General features: G+C 43.6%; 1 pseudogene; it reads left to right on the forward strand.

Annotated features, from left to right (window-relative positions):
- LOC123992553 overlaps nt 1-25,550 on the forward strand; it is a 157,720-nt pseudogene that overhangs the window by 75,144 nt on the left and 57,026 nt on the right.

A 25,550-nucleotide genomic window follows, 5' to 3' on the forward strand; every position in this document is an offset into this window, starting at 1 on the left:
CACCACTTCATGAATGGAGCATGTCTTTGGGATCCACTCATAAATGTGTGCAGCTGGTTTACTGTGTCAAAGAAAGTACTGACGTCCCGACACAGCTTGCTTAAATGTTTGCTTTAGTAGGACATGTACCCCTCCTCTGTTCCCTGACATTACTGAAGTGCCATCGAAACAAAAACCCACCCAGAGTGGGATCCAACTCCAGGGGTTGCAACACGGACAAATCAGCGGTTTCCATAAACCCAACAGCTCTTTCTTTAATCATTTCAGCATGAATGTATCGGATGCACACAGCAAGAATTTCTAGTTGAGATTGATCTTTATATTCATCTGCTAGTGTGGCAGAATACTTGGAAGGCTCAGAATGAACTTCATCTTTTATTCTCCACAGTAACAATGATGCTGCAACTCCTTCTGAATTTCAGGGCTCAGAAGCGGGGCATTGCGAGGTAGCTCATTAAGCCTGTTTTGTATTTCTGAGTCATACTTTCACATGAAATTGAAGATTTCAAAAAAAGTTACATTTGTTTATTGCCTTTTCGGTTTCTCTATGCCGTCTGAGTGGAATATCCTGCTTTGCACACATTAGGACCCTATCTATGACCACTTTAACATGTACACGGTTTCTTTCTATAAAATCCATGTTTGCATCACCATGTATTTGGTTCAACACAGTACCACGACTTCTAGGCATCACCATGTATTTGATTCAACACAGTCCCATGACTTCTAGGCATCACCATGTATTTGGTTCAACACAGTCCCATGACTTCTAGGCATCACCATGTATTTGGTTCAACACAGTCCCACGACTTCTAGGCATCACCATGTATTTTGTTCAACACAGTCCCGCGACTTTTAGGCATCACCATGTATTTGGTTCAACACAGTCCCACGACTTCTAGGCCCATGGGTCGCCTTGTAGGATTCACATTTTGCAAGGACATTCGAATGAAATGTACTATTTGTCATGTTTTGTCATTAATTATCATGTCTTGTCCCTGTGCTTCCCCTTCTATTCGTTTCCCTCTGCTGATCTTATTAGGTTCTTTCCCTCTTTCTATCCCTCTCTCTCCCCCTCCCTCTCTCACTCTCCCGCTCTCTCTTCTCTCTATCGTTCCATACCTGCTCCCAGCTGTTCCTATTCCCCTAATCATCATTTAGTCTTCCCACACCTGTTCCCGATCCTTTTCCCTGATTAGAGTCCCTATTTCTCTCCTTGTTTTCCGTTCCTGCCCTGTCGGATCCTCATCTATAATTCACCGTGCTGTGTCTATGTTTTGCCCTGTCGTGTCGTGTTTCCCTCAGATGCTGCGTGGTGAGCAGGTGTCTGAGTCTGCTAGGTTCAAGTGCCTTCCCGAGGCAACCTGCAGTTCTCGATCAAGTCTCCAGTCTGTTCTCGTCTTTACGAGTAGTATTATGCTTTTTGTTTTGTAAAGTTTCTTACTGGATTAAAAAACTCTGTTTTCGCCAAGTCGCTTTTGGGTCCTCATTCACCTGCATAACACTATTCCTGTGTTTGCAGCAAGCATTTGTTGTGAGTTTTCAGTTTTTAAATCCATCTCATATAAATCTGAATTTGACATTTGCCCCAGGAAAGTGCCTACAAAGCGTACAACCTTTTGCTTTACTATACTCAATCCACACGAACTGGTCATACCACCTTGAAGAGAAGCAGAGTGATTTGCCATTTATTATACTTGAAGGGAACTTTGCTAGCTTTGGTTGACAGGCAGGTTCATCATCGGCAGACACATCTGTCGGTGGACCTACTGCAGGGTCACCCCCGCCCGCAGTATCAAGAACAAGAGGAGACGGTGGGGTAGGCAAGCATGCCTGGCTCAACGTGGCATTGGATGTTGTGATGGCAATTGCGATTGTTTCTATCCTGACCCCACCTGTTACTGTCTGATTCTGGAAGCTATCAGTAGATTGATCCAAATTATTTTCTGGAACACAATCCTTTGCCTCAGACGTCTTTTTTTGAAATACCTAGCAATCAACATTTGGTTTGCCAATGCTAGAACTACTAAATTACCTTGGCTGGTGAGTCAATTCCAGTAAACTAGCGTGGTAGAGCTTGCTAGCCTATGCGCTACAAAGTTTAGACACGTGACATTGCCAGGTTGTTGAGGTAAACCCCTGTATTGTAAGTCGCTCTGGATAAGAGCGTCTGCTAAATGACTTAAATGTAAATGTAAATGTATGATTTTTTAAAAATGTAACAAATAGTCGGAAGCCAACTTGATTGTCGCGGACTATTTCTTTGTTACATTATAATAAAATGACCCATAGAAAATACTTCTCACATGCAGTTCTTTTAAAAATGTAATAAAAAATTACACAATTCATATTTTATCATTTCTGGGGCATTTTTGAGGTAGGCCTGAGATCAAACTAGGTAGGCCAAGGCTACGACACTGGGCTGGAGTACGTCTTCCGGAAGTTGTCATAATTACTGTGTAAGTCTATGGAAGGTGGTGAGGCTCATGAGCCTCCGAGTTTTCTATTGAAGTCAATGTATCCAGAGGAGGACGGAAGCTAGCTGTCCTCCAGCTACACCATGGTGCTACCCTACAGACTGCTGTTGAGGCTACTGTAGACCTTCTTTGCAAAATAGTGTGTTTTAATCAGTTATTTGGTGACGTTATTATATTTATTATAGTTTTATCTAAACATAACTTTTTAAATGTCTTGCAATTAAACATTTTGTGAAATTCACTGGAGTGAATGGTCCTCCCCTTCCTCCTCTGGGGAGCCTCCACTGGTGTAAGGGTAGTGTGATTTTGAATTTGTCATACTCAGTATTCTGTTTCTGGAATATGCTATGAAACCAAATGTCATATGCTGACATCAAACCATAGGAGACACCTTTCAAGACCAAAATAACAAACATTTCTCTGTCCAGTCAGCGGGATACAGATGTGTACTTCATTAGTGAATGACAAGGCCCTTTCCGTACAATTAAATGGGCAGCTTTATGTATCATCATCAATCACAATCAATTAGAATGTTAGAACTAAGGACAGGTTGTGTTTTATTAATACCTGTCAAAGAGTATTAAGACTTCCAGGGTCACAGAAGAACAAGCATGTCAGTTCTCAAAGAAAGCCCTGAGAAAATATCAAGAGAAGATCGTCAAAACGGCATGGTATATAACCACCCCAACACACAGAGTGAGAAAGGAAAGGAAGACATGTCAGAGTGACACTGACCTGATGTGAAGTTCGTCCCCTGAGTTTATCATCCCCTCATCCTTCCTCTCCTCCTCTTCTCTTCTCCTCCTCAGTTTGGTCTCTGTCACCATGTGAATGTTTCCTGCTATGGCTTTGACTGCCTCTGTAGCAGTGTGTGTGTGTGTGTGTGTGTGTGTGTGTGTGTGTGTGTGTGTGTGTGTGTGTGTGTGTGTGTGTGTGTGTGTGTGTGTGTGTGTGTGTGTGTGTGTGTGTGTGTGTGTGTGTGTGTGTGTGTGTGTGTGTGTGTGTGTGTGTTGTGAGGTCTCCCTGCTGTGTGTGTGAATACCTCCATAGTGCTATGTGTCTTACCTGTTACAGAGCTGTCAGTCAGATAAGATAAGAACTCCTCATCTCTCAAATCATGATCTTACCGCCGCAGATGGGTCTCATGGGGATCCATTCATTCACATAGATGGGACTTATTTTGTACATAACTAATCCAGTGTTTTGTTACGAGAGGAACCCATAGCATGAAACAGGCATTTCCTGATTCCTAAAACAGGCATCATCTGTTAATAAAGGCTCTACGCTGTTGATGTAAAATCATCTAATATACTCTTTCTCCCTCCCCCTTTTCCTCCTCTTCCTCTCTTCTCTCTCCCCAGTACACCTCGTCTCTGACATATGATGGGGTGTTGGTGATGGCCGAGGCCTTCAGGAACCTGCGTCGTCAGAAGATAGACATCTCCCGTAGAGGAAATGCTGGAGACTGTCTGGCCAACCCAGCTGCTCCCTGGAACCAGGGCATAGACATGGAACGCACACTCAAACAGGTAATCTTTGGTCCTTTGTGTCCTTATTGTTCTATGTTCTGACCTGTGTTCTCTGTTGTCCTGTCTCCAGGTGCGTATCCAGGGTCTAACAGGTAACATCCAGTTTGACCACTACGGCCGCAGAGTCAACTACACCATGGACATGTTTGAACTGAAGAGCAACGGACCACAACGGGTAGGAATAGACACACAGACATGTCGGAGATGTTATTTGGGCTTCATGAAAATGCAGTTTTGTCTACTTTTCACCTCTCCCTTTCCTCTCTCAGATTGGCTACTGGAACGACATTGACAAACTGGTTCTGGTCCAGAATGAGGTGCTGTTGTCTAACGACAGCACAAACATTGAGAACAGGACAGTCGTCGTGACAACTATCATGGTAATGTACTCCTCTGCCTCCTCTCCTTTCCTCAATCACACAGAAGATGCATCCCAACAGTCTAAAACGGCTTCCTAATTATTATTTTTTAGGCAAGTCCTCAACTCCTGTCCTCAACTCCTGTCCATCTGTACTGATATTAAACAACTTGAAAGGTGGAAAGCCAATGTTCTGTAGGAATCGACTACGCTGTTTTCGCAAATCAGTACAGATGACGGAGAGGAGGATCTGTTGTGCTGTTGACATGCACCCATATTGAATTAGAGAGCAGAGGGCCCACAGGACCTCTTGTGGTCAGAGCTGGTAGTGACACCAGTGTGTATCTCAGTGTCCCTAAGGGTATTGTAGCAGTACCACGTCATAGTGAGGGAGGAGAGAGTAGGGGACTGTAAGAGAGGAATCAGACTTGTCACTGGCAGGTTGTCTTTATATTGATTTGGTTTTCGTTGACGTCATCTGTCAAGTGTGAAAGAGAGAGGAGTTTTAGTCCTTTTACCTTTTCTCATGTCTGTCCCCCTTCTCTCTATGGACGTCACTCTCTCCCTCTTTCTCTCTCTCCCTCTCTCCCCTTCTACCTCTTTCTCTCTCTCCCTCCCTCCCCTTCTACCGCTTTCTCTCTCTCCCTCTTTCTCCTTCTCCCTCTCTCCCCTTCTACCTCTTTCTCTCTCTCCCTCCCTCCCCTTCTACCTCTTTCTCTCTCTCCCTCTTTCTCCCTCTCTCCCCTTCTACCTCTTTCTCTCTCTCCCTCCCTCCCCTTCTACCTCTTTCTCTCTCTTCCTCCCTCCCCTTCTACCTCTTTCTCTCTCTTCCTCCCACTCCTTCTTTCTTTCTTTCCCTCAAACCATCCCCCTCTTTCTCCCTCTCTCTCCCTACCTCTCCCTCTCTCTTCCTCCCTCCACCTCAATATTTTCCTCCCTCTTCCTTTTTCTCCCTCCCTCCCCTCTCCCTCTTTCTCCCCCCCCTCTCCCTCCTTCTCTCTCTGGATGATCTATGTCCCTGTCAGATGGCCATGGCTAATGTTACCTCAGCCACCTCCTCCTCTTTACAGCCACTGACGAGGAAGCCTCTGCTACGACACTGAAGACTTACAGTACAGACAGAAACACAGACAGACGGGAGATGGACTCACAGAAGGACTCACACTGACAGACAGAGCCACTGAGACTCTAGCTCTCTATCGCTCTGTAATTATATAGTAGCGGCATTGAGAGAAGAGGAATCACACAGATGAAGAGACCTATCTATCTATCTATCTATCTATCCATCTGTCTGTAATTCTGCTTTGTCATGACTTGACTTTTTCTCCTCTGTGAACTGGGGGAACTGTAGACAAAAAAAAACAAGTTTTAATATTTTGGTGATTATCGTTTTAGATGTTCAGGGAATTAGAATGGAATTGTGTCCCAAAATGCTGAGAAAAAGGCACAGATCAGACAGCGGCCAGTCGTACAGAAACACAAACAGATCAGACAGGGGCCAGTTGTACAGAAACACACACAGATCAGACAGCGGCCAGTTGTACAGAAACACACACAGATCAGACAGGGGCCAGTTGTACAGAAACACAAACAGCCAGTTGTACAGAAACACACACAGATCAGACAGCGGCCAGTTGTACAGAAACACACACAGATCAGACAGGGGCCAGTTGTACAGAAACACACACAGATCAGACAGCGGCCAGTTGTACAGAAACACACACAGATCAGACAGCGGCCAGTTGTACAGAAACACCCACAGATCAGACAGCGGCCAGTTGTACAGAAACACACACAGATCAGACAGCGGCCAGTTGTACAGAAACACACACAGATCAGACAGCGGCCAGTTGTACAGAAACACACACAGATCAGACAGCGGCCAGTTGTACAGAAACACACACAGATCAGACAGCGGCCAGTTGTACAGAAACACACACAGATCAGACAGCGGCCAGTTGTACAGAAAACACACAGATCACAGATCAGACAGCGGCCAGTTGTACAGAAACACACACAGATCAGACAGCGGCCAGTTGTACAGAAACACACACAGATCAGACAGCGGCCAGTTGTACAGAAACACACACAGATCAGACAGCGGCCAGTTGTACAGAAAAACACAGATCAGACAGCCATACAGAAACACACACAGATCAGACAGCGGCCAGTTGTACAGAAACACACACAGATCAGACAGCGGCCAGTTGTACAGAAACACACACAGATCAGACAGCGGCCAGTTGTACAGAAACACACACAGATCAGACAGCGGCCAGTCGTATAGAAACACACCCACACAGAGTGTATACTGTCACACACACACATTCACACACTGCGTACTTTCTCACAGATGCATACACAAACACAACCCCAACACACTGACATAATCACAGTCTCAAACAAACACACCCTGACAGTCACAAAAACACAATTTCAAAAATGTACACAGGCATAGACACACCCTCAATTGTAAAGAGCAACACAATCACACACACTCATGCACACGCTTGTGTGCAAATGCTACTATGAGTGAGTGTGTGTGTGTGTGTGTGAGTGTGTTTGTGTGTGTGTGTGTGAGTGTGTTTGTGTGTGTGTGTGCTAGATGCAGCGTGTTGTCAGTGATGGCTGTATTTAATATTCCATCATCATGACGACGTGCCTGTTAGCCACCCCACTGCTGAGAGTCATCACATGTCCTCACGCCCCCTGCAGATAGCAGCTCTAGTCATTCTGTTTCTATGGTGTTCTCTGAAGACTGCATGAGGGACTGTGTTACTTCATGGTCTCCCATCATCTACATTGTTCTATTCTACAGTGGCTTACGAAAGTATTCACCCCCTTGGCATTTTTCCTATTTTTTTGCCTGACAACCTGGAATTTAAAAAATATATTTTAGGGGGTTGTATCATTTGATTTACACAACATGCCTACAACTTTGAAGATGCAAAATATTTTTGATTGTGAAATAAATAATAAATAAGACAAAAAAGAAAATGAAAACTTGAGCGTACATAACTATTCACCCCCCCAAAGTCAATACCTTGTAGAGCCACCTTTTGCAGAAATACAGCTGCAAATCTCTTGGGGTATGTCTTTATAAGCTTCGCACATCTAGCCACTGGGATTTTGGCCCATTCTTCAAGGCAAAACTGCTCCAGCTCCTTCAAGTTGGACAGGTTCCGCTGGTGTACAACAATCTTTAAGTCATACCACAGATTCTCCATTGGATTGAGGTCTGGGCTTTGAATAGGCCATTCCAAGGCATTTAAATGTTTCCTCTTAAACTCTCTGGGAAATGTGGGATGCTAGCGTCCCACCTGGCCAAAAGCCAGGGAAAATGCAGAGCTCCAAATTCAAATAAATTACTATAAAAATCAAACCTTCATTAAATCACACATGCAAGATAGCAAATTAAAGCTACACTTGTTGTGAATCCAGCCAACATATCAGATACCAAAAAGGCTTTTCGGCGAAAGCAAACGATGCTATTATCTGAGGATAGCACCTCTGTAAACAAAGAGAGAAACCATATTTTAAGCCTGCAGGCGCGATACAAAACGTAGAAATAACAATATAATTCATGCCTTACCTTTGACGAGCTTCTTTTGTTGGCACTCCAATATGTCCCATAAACATCACAAATAGTCCTTTTGTTCGATTAATTCCATCAATATATATCCAAAATGTCAATTTATTTGGCTCGATTGATCCAGAAAAATGCCGGTTCCAACTTGCGCAACGTGACTAAAAAATAACTCAAAAGTTACCTGTAAACTTTGCCAAAACATTTCAAACTACTTTTGTAATACAACTTTACGTATTTTTTTAACGTAAATATTTGATAAAATTGAAGACAGGATGATCTGTATTCACTACAGGAGGAAAACAAACTGTAGCTAGCTTTCTGGTCATGCGCCTCTATCTAACAGTACACTTCAAGTGACCTTCGTTCAGGATGGCCGTACTTCTTCATTACACAAAGGAATAACATCAACCAATTTCTAATGACTTTTGACATCCAGTGGAAGCTTTGGTCATTTTATTGCCTCTAATTAATGCCCTCCTTGCCTCGTCCGTGAGTTTTTTTGGGCGGCCCTCTCTTGGCAGGTTTGTTTTCTTTCCATTTTTTAATAATGGATTTAACTTCTTGGTGCACCCATCCCGTTACCGGGATCATTTTCAGCAATATCCACTGAATTGCAGAGCGCGAAATTCAAATTAAATTACAAAAAATATTTAATTTTCATGAAATCACAAGTGCAATATAGAAAAACACAGCTTAGCTTGTTGTTAATCCACCTGGCGTGTCACATTTCAATAAAGCTTTTCGGCGAAAGCATACCAAGCGTTAATGTAAGAACATCTCTCTCAGTAGACAAAATATTACAAACAGCTAGCAGCCAAGTAGATTGGTCACGAAAGTCAGAAAAGCAATAAATTAAATCGCTTACGGATATTTGCACTCACGAGACTCCCAGTTACACAATAAATGTTCCTTTTGTTCCATAAAGATTATTTTAAAATCCTAAATACCTCCATTTGTTTGGCGCATTAAGTTCAAAAATCAACCTTTATGATCAACCAAAATGACCTTTATTTCCTTTGTTTTGTCATTATTTAGTATGGTCAGGGCGTGAGTTGGGGTGGGCAGTCAATGTTTTGTTTTCTATGATTTGGGGGATTTCTATGTTTCGGCCTAGTATGGTTCTCAATCAAAGGCAGGTGTCATTAGTTGTCTCTGATTGAGAATCATACTTAGGTAGCCTGGGTTTCACTGTTTGTTTGTGGGTGATTGTCTATGTTAGTTGCTTGTGTCAGCACAGTTCTTATGATAGCTTCACGGTCGTTATTGGTTTATTGTTTTTGTACAGTTTACTTCGTGTTTTTTGCCATCTATTAAATGATGCATTCACACCACGCTGCGCTTTGGTCTGCTTCTTACGACGATCGTGACACCTAATCTGACAATTATATGCATATTCTATTTTCTGGGCCTGGGAAATAGTGAGTTTCAAATGGGTGTGTTTTTTTAGCCAAAAATGAAAATACTGCCTCCTACACTCAAGAAGTTAATGGTGCTCCGTGGGATGTTCAAAGCTTCTGACATTTTTTTATAACCCAACCCTGATCTGTACTTCTCCACAACTTTGTCCCTGACCTGTTTGGAGAGCTCCTTGGTCTTCACGGTGCCACTTGCTTGATGGTGCCCCTTGCTTAGTGGTGTTGGAGACTCTGGGGCCTTTCAGAACAGGTGTATATATACGGAGAGCATGTGACAAATCATGTGACACTTGGATTGCATTATTAGATTAGACAGTTAGATTGAAATTATTTAACTAATTATGTGACTTCTGAAGGTAATTGGTTGCACCAGATCTTATTTAGGGTCTTCATATTAAAGGGGGTGAATACATATTAAAGAGGGTGAATACATATTAAAGGGGGTGAATACATATTAAAGGGGGTGAATACATATGCACACACCACTTTTGCATTTCTTATTTTTGTAGAATCTTTTTAAACAAGTTATTTTTTCAGTTTCACTTCACCAAGTTGGAGTATTTTCTGTCCATTACATGAAATCCAAATAAAAATCCATTTAAATTACAGGTTGTAATGCATCAAAATAGGAAAAACGCCAAGGGGATTAATACTTTTGCAAGGAACTGTAGATGCATCTGCAGCTAGTCTGTTGTCCCTGATGTTGAAGTTTCAGGAACTCTGGTTAACGTATTATGTTGTACTGGATATTGTATTGGCTGGCTGCATAATTAAGCTCAGGCTTGTGCTCAGTTCCATTTTTAATTCTGGCCAATTCATAAAGTAAATCAAATTCTAATTCTACATTTTTCTAATTGAAAATGATTGAAATTGGAATTTCAGTGTACCTCCTGAATTTAAATGGAATTGGCCCCAACCCTGATTAGGAGCTCTCTCTCTTTCTGGTTTCTCTGCTGATGTTCCACTGTTTCATGTCTTATCTACCTGAACCCTTCACCACTAAAGCTTCTCTTCTCTCTCTCTCTCTCTCTCTCTCTCTCTCTCTCTCTCTCTCTCTCTCTCTCTCTCTCTCTCTCTCTCTCTCTCTTCTCTCTCTCTCTCTCTCTCTCTCTCTCTCTCTCTCTCTCTCTCTCTCTCTCTCTCTCTCTCTCTCTCTCTCTCTCTCTCTATCAGCCCTGTCTTTCCTCTCTCTCTCTTCTCCCCATAAAACCACCCTCTCTTGCCATCTCTACACACTCTCAGCCCTGTCATTCCTCCCTCCTTTCCTCTCTCCCTCTTCCCACATCCTCATGTAAGACATCTGACAAGGTGTTCAGCATCAGAGAAAAACTTCACTTGCCCAATATCCCTCTGTGTACCTGCACCGAGACTAAACACACCGCAATAACACACACACAAACACACTGTGACAAAAGAGTCTGCGACAAACTGATAACAAAACTATAAGGGGTTTAAACATGAAATAATCCACTGTTGGCAAAACCCCAAGCGGTTTGTGTGTTTGTGTGTGTGTATACTATCACTGCTAAACACTCTACAAAGTCACCTATTCTGATGTCAAACTGTTGCCCTTTTTATATGCTAATATTTTCAGAAAAGTGAGGCAGGGTTAAGAAGAGACTTATCCAAAGTCATAAGTAGACCAAAATCAAGCTGAGCCCATGTTCTATCTACACCATCTGTTCTCTAGATCCTCATGTACAGTACAGTACAGTACAGTACAGTACAGTACAGTACAGTACAGTACAGTACAGTACAGTACAGTACAGTACAGTACAGTACAGTACAGTACAGTACGTCAGAATTCAATTTTATGATCTGCAATTTTGTACCATCTAATAAAATGGAATAACATGTTCACAACAGATGGCGTGGAATATGAACTCATCTCGGGTTTAGATTGTTGATGAGATATGATGTTGGTGTTGTCTATGCCGTTAAGACCTACAATTGAAGTCGGAATTTACGTACACCTTAGCCAAATATAGTTTTTCACAATTCCTGACATTTAATTAATCTGAGTAAAAATTCCCAGTCTTAGGTTAGTTAGGATCACCACTTTATTTTAAGAATGTGAAATGTCAGAATGATAGTAGAGAAAATGATTTATTTCAGGGCTTTTTTCCCATCAAATTCCCAGTGGGTCAGAAGTTTACACACACTCAATTAGTATTTGGTAGCATTGCCTTTAAATTGCTTGGGTCAAACATTGGGTAGCTTGGGTCAAACATTTCAGGTAGCTTTCCACAAGCTTCCCACAATAATTTGGGTGAATGTTGGCCCAGTCCTCCTGACAGAGCTGGTGTAACTGTGTCAGGTTTGTAGGCCTCTTTGCTCGCACACACTTTTTCAGTTCTGCTCACAAATTCTCTATAGGATTGAGGTCAGGGCTTTGTAATGGCCATTCCAATACCTTGACTTTGTTGCCATTTTGCCACAACTTTGGAAGTATGCTTGGACTCATTGTCCATTTGGAAGACCCATTTGCGACCAAGCTTTAACTTGCTGATATATGTCTTGAGATGTTGCTTCAATATATCCACAAAATGTTCCTTCTCATGATACTATCTATTTTGTGAAGTGCACCAGTCCCTCCTGCAGCAAAGCACCCGCAGGACATGAAGCTGCCACCTCCGTGCTTCACGGTTGGGATGTGGTTCTTCGGCTTGCAAGCTTCCACCTTTTTCCTCCAAACATTTCAATGGTCATTATGGCCAAACAGTTCTATTTTTGTTTCATCAGACCAGAGGACATTTCACCAAAAAGTAAAAAGTATGATCTTTGTCCCCATGTGCAGTTGCAAGCTGTGGTCTGGCTTTTTTATGGCGGTTTTGGAAGAGTGGCTTCTTCTTTGCTAAGCGGCTTTTCAGGTTATGTCGATATAGTACTCGTTTTACTTTGGATATAAATACTTTTGAACATGTTTCCTCCAGCATCTTCACAAGGTCCTTTGCTGTTGTTCTGGGATTGATTTGCACTTTTCGAAACCAAAGTACGTTAATCTCTAGGAGACAGAACGCGTCTCCTTCCTGAGAGGTATGACGGCTGTGTGGTCCCATGGTGTTTATACTTGTGTACTATTGTTTGTACAGATGAACGTGGTACCTTCAGGCATTTGGAAATTGCTCCCAAGGATGAAGCAGACTTGTGGAGGTCTACCATTTTTTCTGAGGTCTTGGCTGATTTCTTTTGATTTTCCCATGATGTCAAGCAAAGAGGCACTGGGTTTGAAGGTAGGCCTTGAAATACATCCACAGGTTCACCTCCAATTGACTCAAATGATGTAAATTAGCCCATCAGAAGCTTCTAAAGCCTTAACATCATTTTCTGGAGTTGTCCAAGCTGTTTAAAGGCACAGTCAACTTAGTGTATGTAAACTTCTGACACACTGGAATTGTGATACAGTGAATTATAAGTGAAATAATCTGTCTGTATACAATTGTTGGAAAAATTACTTGTGTCATGCACAAAGTAGATGTCCTAACCGACCCGCCAAAACTATAGTTTGTTTACAATACATTTGTGGAATGGGTTGAAAAATGAGTTTTAATAACTCCAACGTAAGTGTATGTAAACTTCTAACTTCAACTGTAAGTCTGACGGTTGGAGCAGCACTGCTATGTTTGGGAGAATCTCTGATTGAGTTCGTGATTTCATTAAGAGTGATTCATGTTGAGTTATTGGAGAGAGAGAGAGATCCCAGGGGGCTGCTGATGTGTGTATGATAACGAGGTTTAGAAAAAGACACCTGCTTTGATGCTTGGACAACATGTACATGTGACATTTAAGATAATGGAAATTCTATTGATGTTTAGATACTTGATTAATGCAAGTATATTCCTGTAAGGCTTGAGATCCATGTGAGTAAATCTGATATTCACACAACTCTCCCATTTACATTGAGTTACAGTATACACACCTCAAGTTAGGACATAGTCCATTATGCCATAAGAGTTGGTTCTTTGTGATATCATTCTAGACCAATGGTATGTGACAGATACCACTCTACTGTAATATTATTATAGATATGGCATGTACATTAACTGATACAACGTCAACATGTGACTGATACAACGTCATCATGTAACTGATACCACTACTGTAATATTATTATAGATATGGCAAGTACATTAACTGATACAACGTCAACATGTGACTGATACAACATCATCGTCTAACTGATACAACGTCATCGTGTGACTGATACAACGTCATCGTGTAACTGATACAACGTCATCGTGTAACTGATACAACATCATCGTGTAACTGATACAACGTCATCATGTGACTGATACAACGTCAACGTGTGACTGATACAACGTCATCGTGTAACTGATACAACGTCATCGTGTGACTGATACAACGTCATCATGTAACTGATACAAGGCCATCGTGTAACTGATACAACGTCATCGTGTGACTGATACAACGTCAACGTGTGACTGATACAACGTCATCGTGTGACTGATACAACGTCAACGTGTAACTGATACAACGTCAACGTGTAACTTATACAACGTCAACGTGTAACTGATACAGCGTCATCATGTAACTGATACAGCGTCATCATGTAACTGATACAACGTCATCATGTGACTGATACAACGTCAACGTGTAACTGATACAACGTCATCATGTGACTGATACAGCGTCATCATGTGACTGATACAACGTCAACGTGTAACTGATACAACGTCATCATGTGACTGATACAGCGTCATCATGTGACTGATACAGCGTCATCATGTGACTGATACAACGTCAACATGTAACTGATACAGCGTCATCATGTAACTGATACAACGTCAACATGTAACTGATACAACGTCATCATGTAACTGATACAACGTCAACATGTAACTGATACAACGTCAACATGTAACTGATACAACGTCAACATGTAACTGATACAACGTCATCATGTAACTGATACAACATCATCATGTAACTGATACAACGTCAACATGTAACTGATACAACATCAACGTGTAACTGATACAGCGTCAACGAACCTCTAAAGATGTTATGCATTTGTATTTCCCCCTTTTTAATTTTGCAATAATGTAATGTTTCATTTATTGTGACCTATTTACCTGTGCACTTTATTCTGGCAGGTCCCATGGTGAGCCGGGGATGGAGTCTCTTGAAATGTATCCATTTTCATAAATGAAAACGTGTAAATGGATTTGATTTTAAATGTAAATCACATAGTGTTTATATAGCTATTTCAATTCATTTGATATATGTATAAACCATTTTGAAAGCCTATGCGTGAATACTATATTAGCTTCCTTTCATACCTTCATTCATCTGAATCTGGAAGTTTAATCTGCTACACCAGAGGATTGTTCTGTAGACTAGAGGGGGGGTCCTCAGGATGTTTACCACCTGGGCGTCTCTCTGGAACCACAAGCTCCTGATGGATGCGTGTGTTAGTCAGGGTCTGTGCGCGCGTGCGTGCGTGTGTGTGTGTGTGTGTGTGTGTGTGTGTGTGTGTGTGTGTGTGTGTGTGTGTGTGTGTGTGTGTGTGTGTGTGTGTGTGTGTGTGTGTGTGTGTGTGTGTGTGTGTGTGTGTGTGTGTGTGTGTGTGTGTGTCTTGCTTGCTTGCGTGTTTGTGTTTTCCTACTACTAATTTCTCCTGTTTGAGGTATAAAGGTTCTCTCCAGACAGAGCACCTTCCCTGTGTATCTACCTCTAGACCCGTTCCCTCTCTGCTCTGTAGCTGGTTACCTCTCTCTTCTACTTTTCTATTAATCAGTTGTTATTTTTAAGATACATCATCTGTGTGGAGTCAGCCAGGGAACATAAACTTGGCACCAATCACAGACCATAAGGATATACAGTACCTTGCAAAAGTATTCACCCCTCTTGGCATTTTCCTATTTTGTTGCATTACAACCTGTCATTTAAATTGATTTTTTATTTGGATTTCATGTAATGGACATACACAAAATAGTCCAAATTTAGTTTAAAAATTCAACAACAAAAAATAATGGAAAAGTGGTGAGTGCACATTTCCTTTGCTATGAAGCCCCTAAATAAGATCTGGTGCAACCAATTACTTTCAGAAGTCACATAATTAGTTAAATAATTTCAATCTAACTGACAAATCTAATAATGCAATCTAAGTGTCACATGATTTGTCACATGATCTCCATATATATACACCTGTTCTGAAAGGCCCCACAATCTCCAACACCACTAAGCAAGGGGCACCATCAAGCAAGCGGCACCATGAAGACCACGGAGCTCTACAAACAGGTCAGGGACAAAGTTGTGGAGAAGTACAGATCAGGGTTGGGTTCTAAAAAAATATCAGATACATTGAACAACCCAACAGAGCACAATTAAAACCATTATTAAACAATGGAAGGAATATGGCACCACAACAAACCTGCTAAAAGAGGGACGCCCACCAAAACTCACGGACCAGGCAGGAGGGTATTGATCAGAGAGGCAACAAAGAGACCAAAGATAACCCTGAAAGAGCTGCAAAGCTCCACAGCAGAGATTGGAGTGTCTGTCCATAGGACCACTTTAAGCTGTACACTCCACAGAGCTGGGCTTTACGGAAGAGTGGCCAGAAAAAAAGCCATTGCTTAAAGAAAAAATATGAAGATGAGACTAAAATTGAGCTTTTTGGCCATCAAGGAAAACACTATTTCTGGCGCAAACCCAACACTTCACATCACCCCGAGAACACCATCCCCACAGGGAAGCGTGATGGTGGCAGAATCATGCTGTGGGGATGTTTTTCATCAGCAGGGACTGGGAAACTGGTCAGAATTTAAGGAATGATGGGTGGCGCTAAAAACAGGGAAACCTGTTTCAGTCTTCCAGAGATTTGAGACTGGGACGGAGGTTCACCTTCCTGCAGGGCAATGACCCTAAGCATATTGCTAAAGCAAAACTCAAGTGGTTTAAGGGGAAACATTTAAATGTCTTGGAATGGCCTATTCAAGGCCCAGACCTCAATCCAATGGAGAATCTGTGGTATGACTTAAAGATTGCTCTACCCCAGCAGAACCCATCCAACTTGAAGTAGCTGGAGCAGTTTTGCCATAATGAATGGGCAAAAAATGTAGTGGCTAGATATGCAAAGCTTATAGAGACATACCCAAAGAGACTTGCAGCTGTAATTGCTGCAAAAGGTGGCTCTAGATAGTATTGACTTTGGGGGGTGAATAGTTATGCACGCTCAAGTTTTCTGTTTTTTTCTTATTTCTTGTTTGTTTCACAATAAAAAATATTTAGCATCATCAAAGTGGTAAGCATGTTGTGTTAATCAAATGAGACAAACCCCCTAAAATCAATTTTAATTCCAGGTTGTCAGGCAACAAAATAGGAAAAATGCCAAGGTGGTAAATAATTTTGCAAGCCACTGCAACACACTGCTCATCACACAGTGGCCTTTTAAAATGTTCTTTGGTTGCCATAAAATGTCTCTCCTGTCTCCATCAATGCAATCCTGTCATCCAGTGGAGGCTTTGGCTCTGGCTGCATGCCATTCCAAAAAGCTCCTCCCACTCCAGAAGTCCCTGATTTGTTGGTCAGTGGTCAATGTGAGTTGATTGGTCAGTTTGACCTCCCCGCGCCCCCCTCTCTATCTCTGATTGGTGTGTTTGTGGGTGTAGGAGGGTCCTTATGTGATGCTGAAGAAGAACTGGGAGATGTTTGAGGGGAATGACCAGTTCGAGGGCTACTGCGTGGACTTGGCCTCAGAGATCGCCAAACACATCGGCATCAAGTACAAGATCGCCATCGTCCCTGACGGCAAGTACGGAGCCAGAGACCCCGAGACCAAGATCTGGAATGGCATGGTGGGAGAACTGGTCTATGGGGTAAGGATGGAGAGAGGAAGGGCATGGTGGGAGAACTGGTCTATGGGGTAAGGATGGAGAGAGCAAGGGCATGGTGGGAGAACTGGTCTATGGGGTAAGGATGGAGGGAGGAAGGGCATGGTGGGAGAACTGGTCTATGGGGTAAGGATGGAGGGAGGAAGGGCATGGTGGGAGAACTGGTCTATGGGGTAAGGATGGAGAGAGGAAGGGCATGGTGGGAGAACTGGTCTATGGGGTAAGGATGGAGGGAGGAAGGGCATGGTGGGAGAACTGGTCTATGGGGTAAGGATGGAGAGAGGAAGGGCATGGTGGGAGAACTGGTCTATGGGGTAAGGATGGAGGGAGGAATGGCATGGTGGGAGAACTGGTCTATGGGGTAAGTATGGAGAGAGGAAGGGCATGGTGGGAGAACTGGTCTATGGGGTAAGGATGGAGAGAGGAAGGGCATGGTGGGAGAACTGGTCTATGGGGTAAGGATGGAGAGAGGAAGGGCATGGTGGGAGAACTGGTCTATGGGGTAAGGATGGAGGGAGGATGGGAAGGAGTGATGTTTGAAATGGTTACTTTTAGTTCCTTTCATCTTATCTTGGAGTTTGATGTAGTTCTACTGAGGATAGTTAGTTCCTATTAAACAAAGTTAATCTATATTGTTAGATACTGTCATGGTACTTTTTAATTAGACAGACAAGACATTTCAGCCCGTTTTTTAAATTGTATTATTATTATTTTTGACATTTGAATTCATCAGGGACTGCAGCACCCTCAGCACCCCTATTATCCAGGAGATGTGCCTAAAGCAGTGTTTCTTAATCCTGATCCTGGGGACCCAACGGGATACATTATGCTTTTACCCAATCACTACACACCTGATTCCACTATTCAACTCATCATCAAACCTTTCATTTGTGGAATCAGGTGTGTAATGCTAGGCCAATATCTAAAATGTGCACCCTGGGTCCCCAGGATCAGGATAAAGAAACACTGTCCTAAATAACACAAACAGGGATCATGACCTCCAAGTTATTATTTAGCGTAGTTATCTAACCCAAGGGTGGTAAACTATCTGTCCAATATCCCGGTGCATTGAAAATATGGTACTGGAACTGACCCTGTGTATATATACGGAACAAAAATATACATGTAACATGTAAAGTGTTTGGTCCCATGTTTCATTAGCTGAAATAAAAGATCCCAGAAATGTTTCACACACACAAAAAGCTTATTTCTCTCAAATGTTGTGCACACATTTGTTTACATCCCTGTTAGTGAGCATTTCTACTTTACGAAGATAATAAATCCACCTGACAGATGTGGCATATCAAGAGCTGATTACACAGCATGATCATGACACACCTTGTGCTGATGACAGTAAAAGGCCACTGTAAAATGTGCAGAAATTAATGTTAATGTATCTATCATAAGCTTCCTCCAACGTTGTTTTAGAGAATTTGGCAGTATGTCCAAACTGTGGTCACAACCGCAGACCACGTGTAACCATGCCAACCCAGAACCACCACATCCGGCTTCTTCACCTGCAGGATCGTCTGAGACCAGCCAGCAGCTGATGAAACCGTGGATTTGCACAACTGAAGAATGTCTTCACAAAATTGTCAGAAATCAGTTCAGGGAAGCTCATCTGCGTATTCGTCTTCCCCAGGGTGTTGACCTGACTGCAGTTCGGCCTCATAACCGACTTCTGTGGGAAATGGTCACCTTCAATGGCCAGTTGGAGAAGTGTGCTTTTCATGGATGAATCCCGGTTTCAACTGTACTGGTCAGATGGAAGACGTATGGCATCATGTGGCCGAACGGTTAACTGATGTCAACGTTGTGAACAGTGCCCCATGGTGGGGTTATGGTATGGGCAGACATAAGCTACGTACAACGAACACAATTGCATTTTATCGCCGGTAATTTGAATGCACAGAGATACCGTGAAGAGATCCTGAGACACATTGTCGTGCCATTCATCCACCGCCATCACCTTATGGTACAGTATGATAGTGCACGGCCCCATTTCACAAGGATCTGAACACAATTCCTGGAAGCTGAAAATATCAAAGTTCTTACATTGTCCTGCATAATCACCAGACATGTCACCCATTGAGCATGTTTGGAATGCTCCGGAAAGAATGTGTACGACAGCCTGTTCCAGTTCCCGACATTATCCAGCAACTTCACACAGCCATTGAAGAGCAGAGGGACATTTATTCCACAGGTCACAGTCAACAGCCTGAGCCGCTCTATGCAAAGGAGAGATGCCGTGCTGCATGAGGCAAATGGTTGTCACACCAGATACTGACTGGTTTTCTGATCCACTTCTTTCTTTTTAAGGTTCTTTTTAAGGATCCACTTCTTTCTTTTTTTAATATGTGACCAACAGATGCATATCTTTCTTCCCAGTCATGTGAAATCCATAGATTAGGGCCTAATGCATTTATTCAGTTGACTGATTTCCTTGTATGAACTCTAATATTACTTACTTTATCGTGTTCTTCTTATTTCCTATTTTTATATCTTGTGTTTTTTTGTTCTACCTTGTTAATTTTTTAATCACAATGTTATTGATTACCACATTATTGGGTTTAGAGCGGCACAAAAAGCATTTCACTGTATAGTTGTGCATGTGACATTAAAACTTTAAACTTGAAAGTATTGTGTCTACTGTACCCTTGCTGGCTTTCACTTTGGAAACATCTAACCCCCGTCCCGGCTTTGTCTCTGACCCCTATCTAAATAATAGCTCGAGACTGCTGCTTGATTTTCTCTCTCGTCCACTGTGCTTAATTCCTCCCAGGATTCAGTCATATTTTCTCCAGCTGCCTGCCAGCAGACACATTGGAATAGTGACTGTAATCAGTCGATGACTAATCTACTCTGTACATTTTCGAAAGTCAGGCTTCTCTCTGACTATATCAGTGGTGTGTGTGTGTGTGTGTGTGTGTGTGTGTGTGTGTGTGTGTGTGTGTGTGTGTGTGTGTGTGTGTGTGTGTGTGTGTGTGTGTGTGTGTGTGTGTGTGTGTGTGTGTGTGTGTGTGTGTGTGTGTGTGTGTGTGCGTGCGTGCGTGCGTGCGTGCGTGCGTGCGTGCGTGCGTGCGTGCGTGCGTGCGTGCGTGCGTGCGTGCGTGCGTGCGTGCGTGCGTGCGTGCGTGCGTGTGTGTGTGTTCTACTCCAGCGACTGTACATGAATGTGTGTTCTCGCTCTGTAAGCACATTTTACAGAATGAGTCATTACCAGTCACAGAATTCATTCGCTTTGAATAATTCTAAACATTCCCAGTCGTGTCCAATCATTGATCTGTTCTAGCTGAGGGGAGATAATGTATTTATCTGTCCCTCATCCTCTTTCCCTCTCTCTCGCTCTCTTCCTTTCTCTCTCTCTCGCTCTCTTACTTTCTCTCTCTCTCGCTCTCTTACTTTCTCCCTCTCTCGCTCTCTTACTTTCTCTCTCTCTCGCTCTCTTACTTTCTCTCTCTCTCGCTCTCTTACTTTCTCTCTCTCTCACTCTCTTACTTTCGGTCTCTCTCATTCTAACTTTCTCTCTCTTACTTTCTCCCTCTCTCGCTCTCTAACTTTCTCTCTCTCGTTCTTTAATTTTCTCTCTCTTACTTTTTCCCTCTCTCGCTCTCTTACTTTCTCTTTCTCCTTCTCGCTCTCTTACTTTCTTTCTCTCTCGCTCTCTTACTTTCTCTCTCTCTCGCTCTCTTACTTTCTCTCTGTCGTTCTCTCTTACTTTCTCTCTATCGTGCTCTCTTACTTTCTCCCTCTCTCACTCTCTTACTTTCTCGCTCTCTTACTTTCTCCCTCTCTAACTTTCTCTCTCTCTCTCTCACTTTCTCTCTCTCACTTTCTCTCTCTATATATATTTATCTCCTTCTCTCTCGCTCTGTCTGTCTCACACACTCTGTTTCTCTCTCTTCAGCTCTCTATTGCTCCCTTTGTCTATTTCTTAATTCTCTCATACTCTTTCTTCTCTTGTAGGGAAAATGCATGTACTGTATTAGGTACTGTATTGTTGATTATATGAATCCAAGGTCAATTGTTGCAGCACTAAAATAAGGATGTTTTCTCCCTGGTGTATGTGGTGGATAGGAAGACAGACCTTGATGGTTGATTTGTATTCTGGTTTCCTGTGTCTGGCCTTTATGAATGATTTTCTGTCTCCCTCCCCCTCTCTCCCTCCCAATCTCTCCCCCTTTCTCCCATCCCTGACTCTCCTTCTCCCTAAACCCCCCCCGCCCTTCCCCCCGTCCTGTAGAAAGCAGAGATAGCGGTCGCCCCTCTGACTATAACCCTGGTACGTGAGGAGGTGATAGACTTCTCTAAGCCCTTCATGTCCTTGGGGATCTCCATCATGATCAAGAAGCCCCAGAAGTCTAAACCTGGAGTGTTCTCCTTCCTGGACCCTCTGGCCTACGAGATCTGGATGTGCATCGTCTTCGCTTACATAGGGGTCAGTGTGGTGCTGTTTCTGGTGAGTGTGTGTGTGACCACAATCAGTTGAATCAGCTGTGTAGAGCCGGGCTAGAATAAAAGCCCGGACACCTTGTAACCAGCCCCTTTCCTCTGTCCCCAGGTGAGTCGCTTCAGTCCATATGAGTGGCATGCAGAGGAGCCAGAGGAAGGCTCTACTGAGCCAGGCCCCACTGACCAGCCACCCAATGAGTTTGGCATCTTCAATTCACTCTGGTTCTCACTGGGGGCCTTCATGCAGCAGGGCTGCGACATCTCACCACGGTGAGTGTGTGTGTATATCTGTGCGTGACTGTGTATGGGTGCATGTGTGTGAGTGCTTGTCTGTGTGTTTGCCAACCCATCTGTCTCTAATGTCAGAGTGCGTTTGTCCTGTGTCAGAAACTGTTGGTCATACTGAGTGTTGTGATTCCAACCAGTTGACTCAGTGTCAGACAGCCTCTCTCTATTGTACTATTGTGACACACACTGGTGTCCAGTGTGAGAGGGGAGCGAAAGATGTGTCAAAGAAACACACACACACAACAGCACACTAAGTATGACCCCTTGGTCAGCCTTCATTTTGTGTGGGAGACTGGCAGTTTGCTGCATATTAAACTTTAATGCTTCAACGGGGGAAAAAGTCATGCTTTATTTTTAGAATATTTATAAGAATATAGCATTTTATTATTGATAACCTCAGAATGCAGTTTAGTGAAATATTAATGTCCACCATCCACATACCTTTAGGGAGAACATCTGAGAGAGAGAGAGAGAGAGAGAGAGAGAGAGAGAGAGAGAGAGAGAGAGAGAGAGAGAGAGAGAGAGAGAGAGAGAGAGAGAGAGAGAGAGAGAGAGAGAGAGAGAGAGAGCCCACCACACAATACATACTCATACAAAACCATAGTTACACATCAATTAAAAACACAACTCCAATTACTCCTCCACAGTAACTAAACACAACAGCCTCTGAATACTCCATACACTCATAAACAGATAAATAGTAGGCAAACTCAACTCTCAGTCTTGCTGCCAACATTCCCTCCAGCATTCCCACCACATCCACAGACCCCTGTCCCCGAATACTGTTCTTTCGGGTCTTCCATATCGCTGATTTTGCTGCCCCTAACACAAAATTAAGCAACACAACGACACCCTTTTGACTAAACCTGTACTTTGGCCCAAATATATGCAGTTGGGAAGAGAAAACCTCTCCCAATGCTGAGAACCAATTAGTGATCAGGTCAATCATCCAGACCAACCTGGGACACTGTAAAAACAAATGTACCCAACTCAGCACAGAATAGACACCCCTCCCCAAAAGTAGGATCCAGGTGTACCAGATGCATATTGGTGGCTATGGATCCATGTCCTCTTATTAATAGGCAGTTTGTATAATGATTGCCAACAGCCTTTTACCCTTCAGGGAAGAGGCATGGGACACCTTTACACATATTCTGTACATGGCCTTCGTTCCCACCTCCTTGAACTCCCCCAGCTCCGGGGTATCGAAGGAAAGCAGCATCCCCACGTCCTCCTCGAATGCCCCTGCTGCAGCACTAACAATCGGTGCAGGGAACACATAATCCAGACCCTCCTTCCACCGATCAGATTTGGAAGTATCAGTCACATACTGCAGATTAAGCATTAGCAAGGAGTCACAGACCTCAGCGATGACCTTCCTTAGTAGGCGAGATGATCGGATCCCCGCTCTTTCTCCCAGCTCCTCCAACAATCTATTCCTGTTCCGCATCAGATGACCCAGCTTGGTACATTCCCACGCCTAACAGGCATGAACGTAGGCTAGCTGAACCCAGAACACGGGACTGGATGGCAGTGTTGTGAAAAAGAGGCACTTCAAAAAGCCACATCCCTGGTGGCGTGCGGGCCTTACGGGACTTGACAAGAACTCCAAGCCTGCATAACAGACTCATAAAATGGAGTCAGGCCAGGCAAATCACCCCCCTCCAGCTTTAAGAGGAAAAGGTGTTTGTCTAAGCCCAAACAGCCACCTCCTGATCAACGTGTAGGCTGTGTCAACCCAGCTAGAACCGTCACTGTACAACAGTCTCTGGGATGCTAGAACCGTCACTGTACAACAGTCTCTGGGCTGCTAGAACCGTCACTGTACAACAGCCTCTGGGCTGCTAGAACCGTCACTGTACAACAGCCTCTGGGCTGCTAGAACCGTCACTGTACAACAGTCTCTGGGCTGCCAGAACCGTCACTGTACAACAGCCTCTGGGCTGCTAGAACCGTCACTGTACAACAGTCTCTGGGCTGCCAGAACCGGCACTGTACAACAGCCTCTGGGCTGCTAGAACCGTCACTGTACAACAGTCTCTGGGCTGCTAGAACCGTCACTGTACAACAGCCTCTGGGCTGCTAGAACCGTCACTGTACAACAGCCTCTGGGCTGCTAGAACCGTCACTGTACAACAGTCTCTGGGCTGCCAGAACCGTCACTGTACAACAGCCTCTGGGCTGCTAGAACCGTCACTGTACAACAGTCTCTGGGCTGCCAGAACCGTCACTGTACAACAGCATCTGGGCTGCTAGAACCGTCACTGTACAACAGTCTCTGGGCTGCTAGAACCGTCACTGTACAACAGCCTCTGGGCTGCTAGAACCGTCACTGTACAACAGCCTCTGGGCTGCCAGAACCGTCACTGTACAACATTCTCTGGGCTGCTAGAACCGTCACTGTACAACAGTCTCTGGGCTGCTAGAACCGTCACTGTACAACAGTCTCTGGGCTGCTTGAAGCCGGAAAGCCATGATTCTAGAGGAAATGTCCACCAGGTCTTGCCCACCCTCGTGCAGGTACAGGGCTGCAGCTTTAATCCAGTGTTGTCCAGACCAGAAGAAATTGACATGGGTCCTCTGAAGCTGTTGTATCAGACCCTTTGGTGGCGGTAAAATCATTAGTCTGTGCCACAGGGTAGAGGCAGCAAGATTATTTGCTACCAGGACCCTTCCCCTATAAGACAGCTGGGGCAGCACCCATTTCCACCTTGACAGTCTGGTACACACTTTCTCCACTACACCCTCCCAGTTATTTTTCTGAAAGACATTGTAGTTTAGGAAAAAAAAAGTCTTCATCCCATCTCTGCCCCACTGAAGCCCCCCTGGTAACCGTGGAGCGGACCCCATCTGAAGCTGACCTGCCCACGGTGCTTCACTCTTTCCCCAATTGACTCTAGCTGAGGAGGCACCCTCACCCCCTGTAATAAAAACTGTCACGTCATCTGCATACGCAGACAGTGCTATCGTGGGACCCTTCATTACACCTGGCACAGAGAAACCAGTAAGCTTCGCTCTTAAAAAACAAAGCATTGGTTCAATCGCCAGACTATATAACTGCCCTGAAATTGGGCATCCCTGCCTGATGCCCCTTTGGACAAGGATGGGGCAACTCAAACCACCACCCATCTTCACCAAACACGAGGCCCCAGCATACAGTAAATTCATCCAAGACAGAAAAACATCCCCAAACCCAAAGGCTTTCATTGTTTTAAACAAGTACGGGTGGTTCACACGATCAAAAGCCTTCTCCTGATCCAAAGAAAGTAAACCCACATTTACATCAGACAGTTTACAAATGTCTAAAACATCTCTTATTAGAAACAAGTTGTCAACAATAGAGCGATCAGGTACACAGTAGGACTGGTCCTTGTGGACCAACAATCCCAGATACTCTTTCAACCTGTTTGAGAGACATTTAGAAACAATTGTATATTCTGCGCACAGCAAATCAACAGGTCTCCAATTTTTTATGAGAGCCAAATCCCCCTTTTTTGGCAACAGTGAAAGCACTGCATGTTGACAAGATACAGGAAGAGAACCCTCATGAAAAGATTCAAACACCACTTCATAAAACTCCTCCCCA

The sequence above is a fragment of the Oncorhynchus gorbuscha genome, linkage group LG13, assembly GCF_021184085.1.
Source record: "Oncorhynchus gorbuscha isolate QuinsamMale2020 ecotype Even-year linkage group LG13, OgorEven_v1.0, whole genome shotgun sequence".
Classification (NCBI taxonomy): Eukaryota; Metazoa; Chordata; class Actinopteri; order Salmoniformes; family Salmonidae; genus Oncorhynchus; species Oncorhynchus gorbuscha.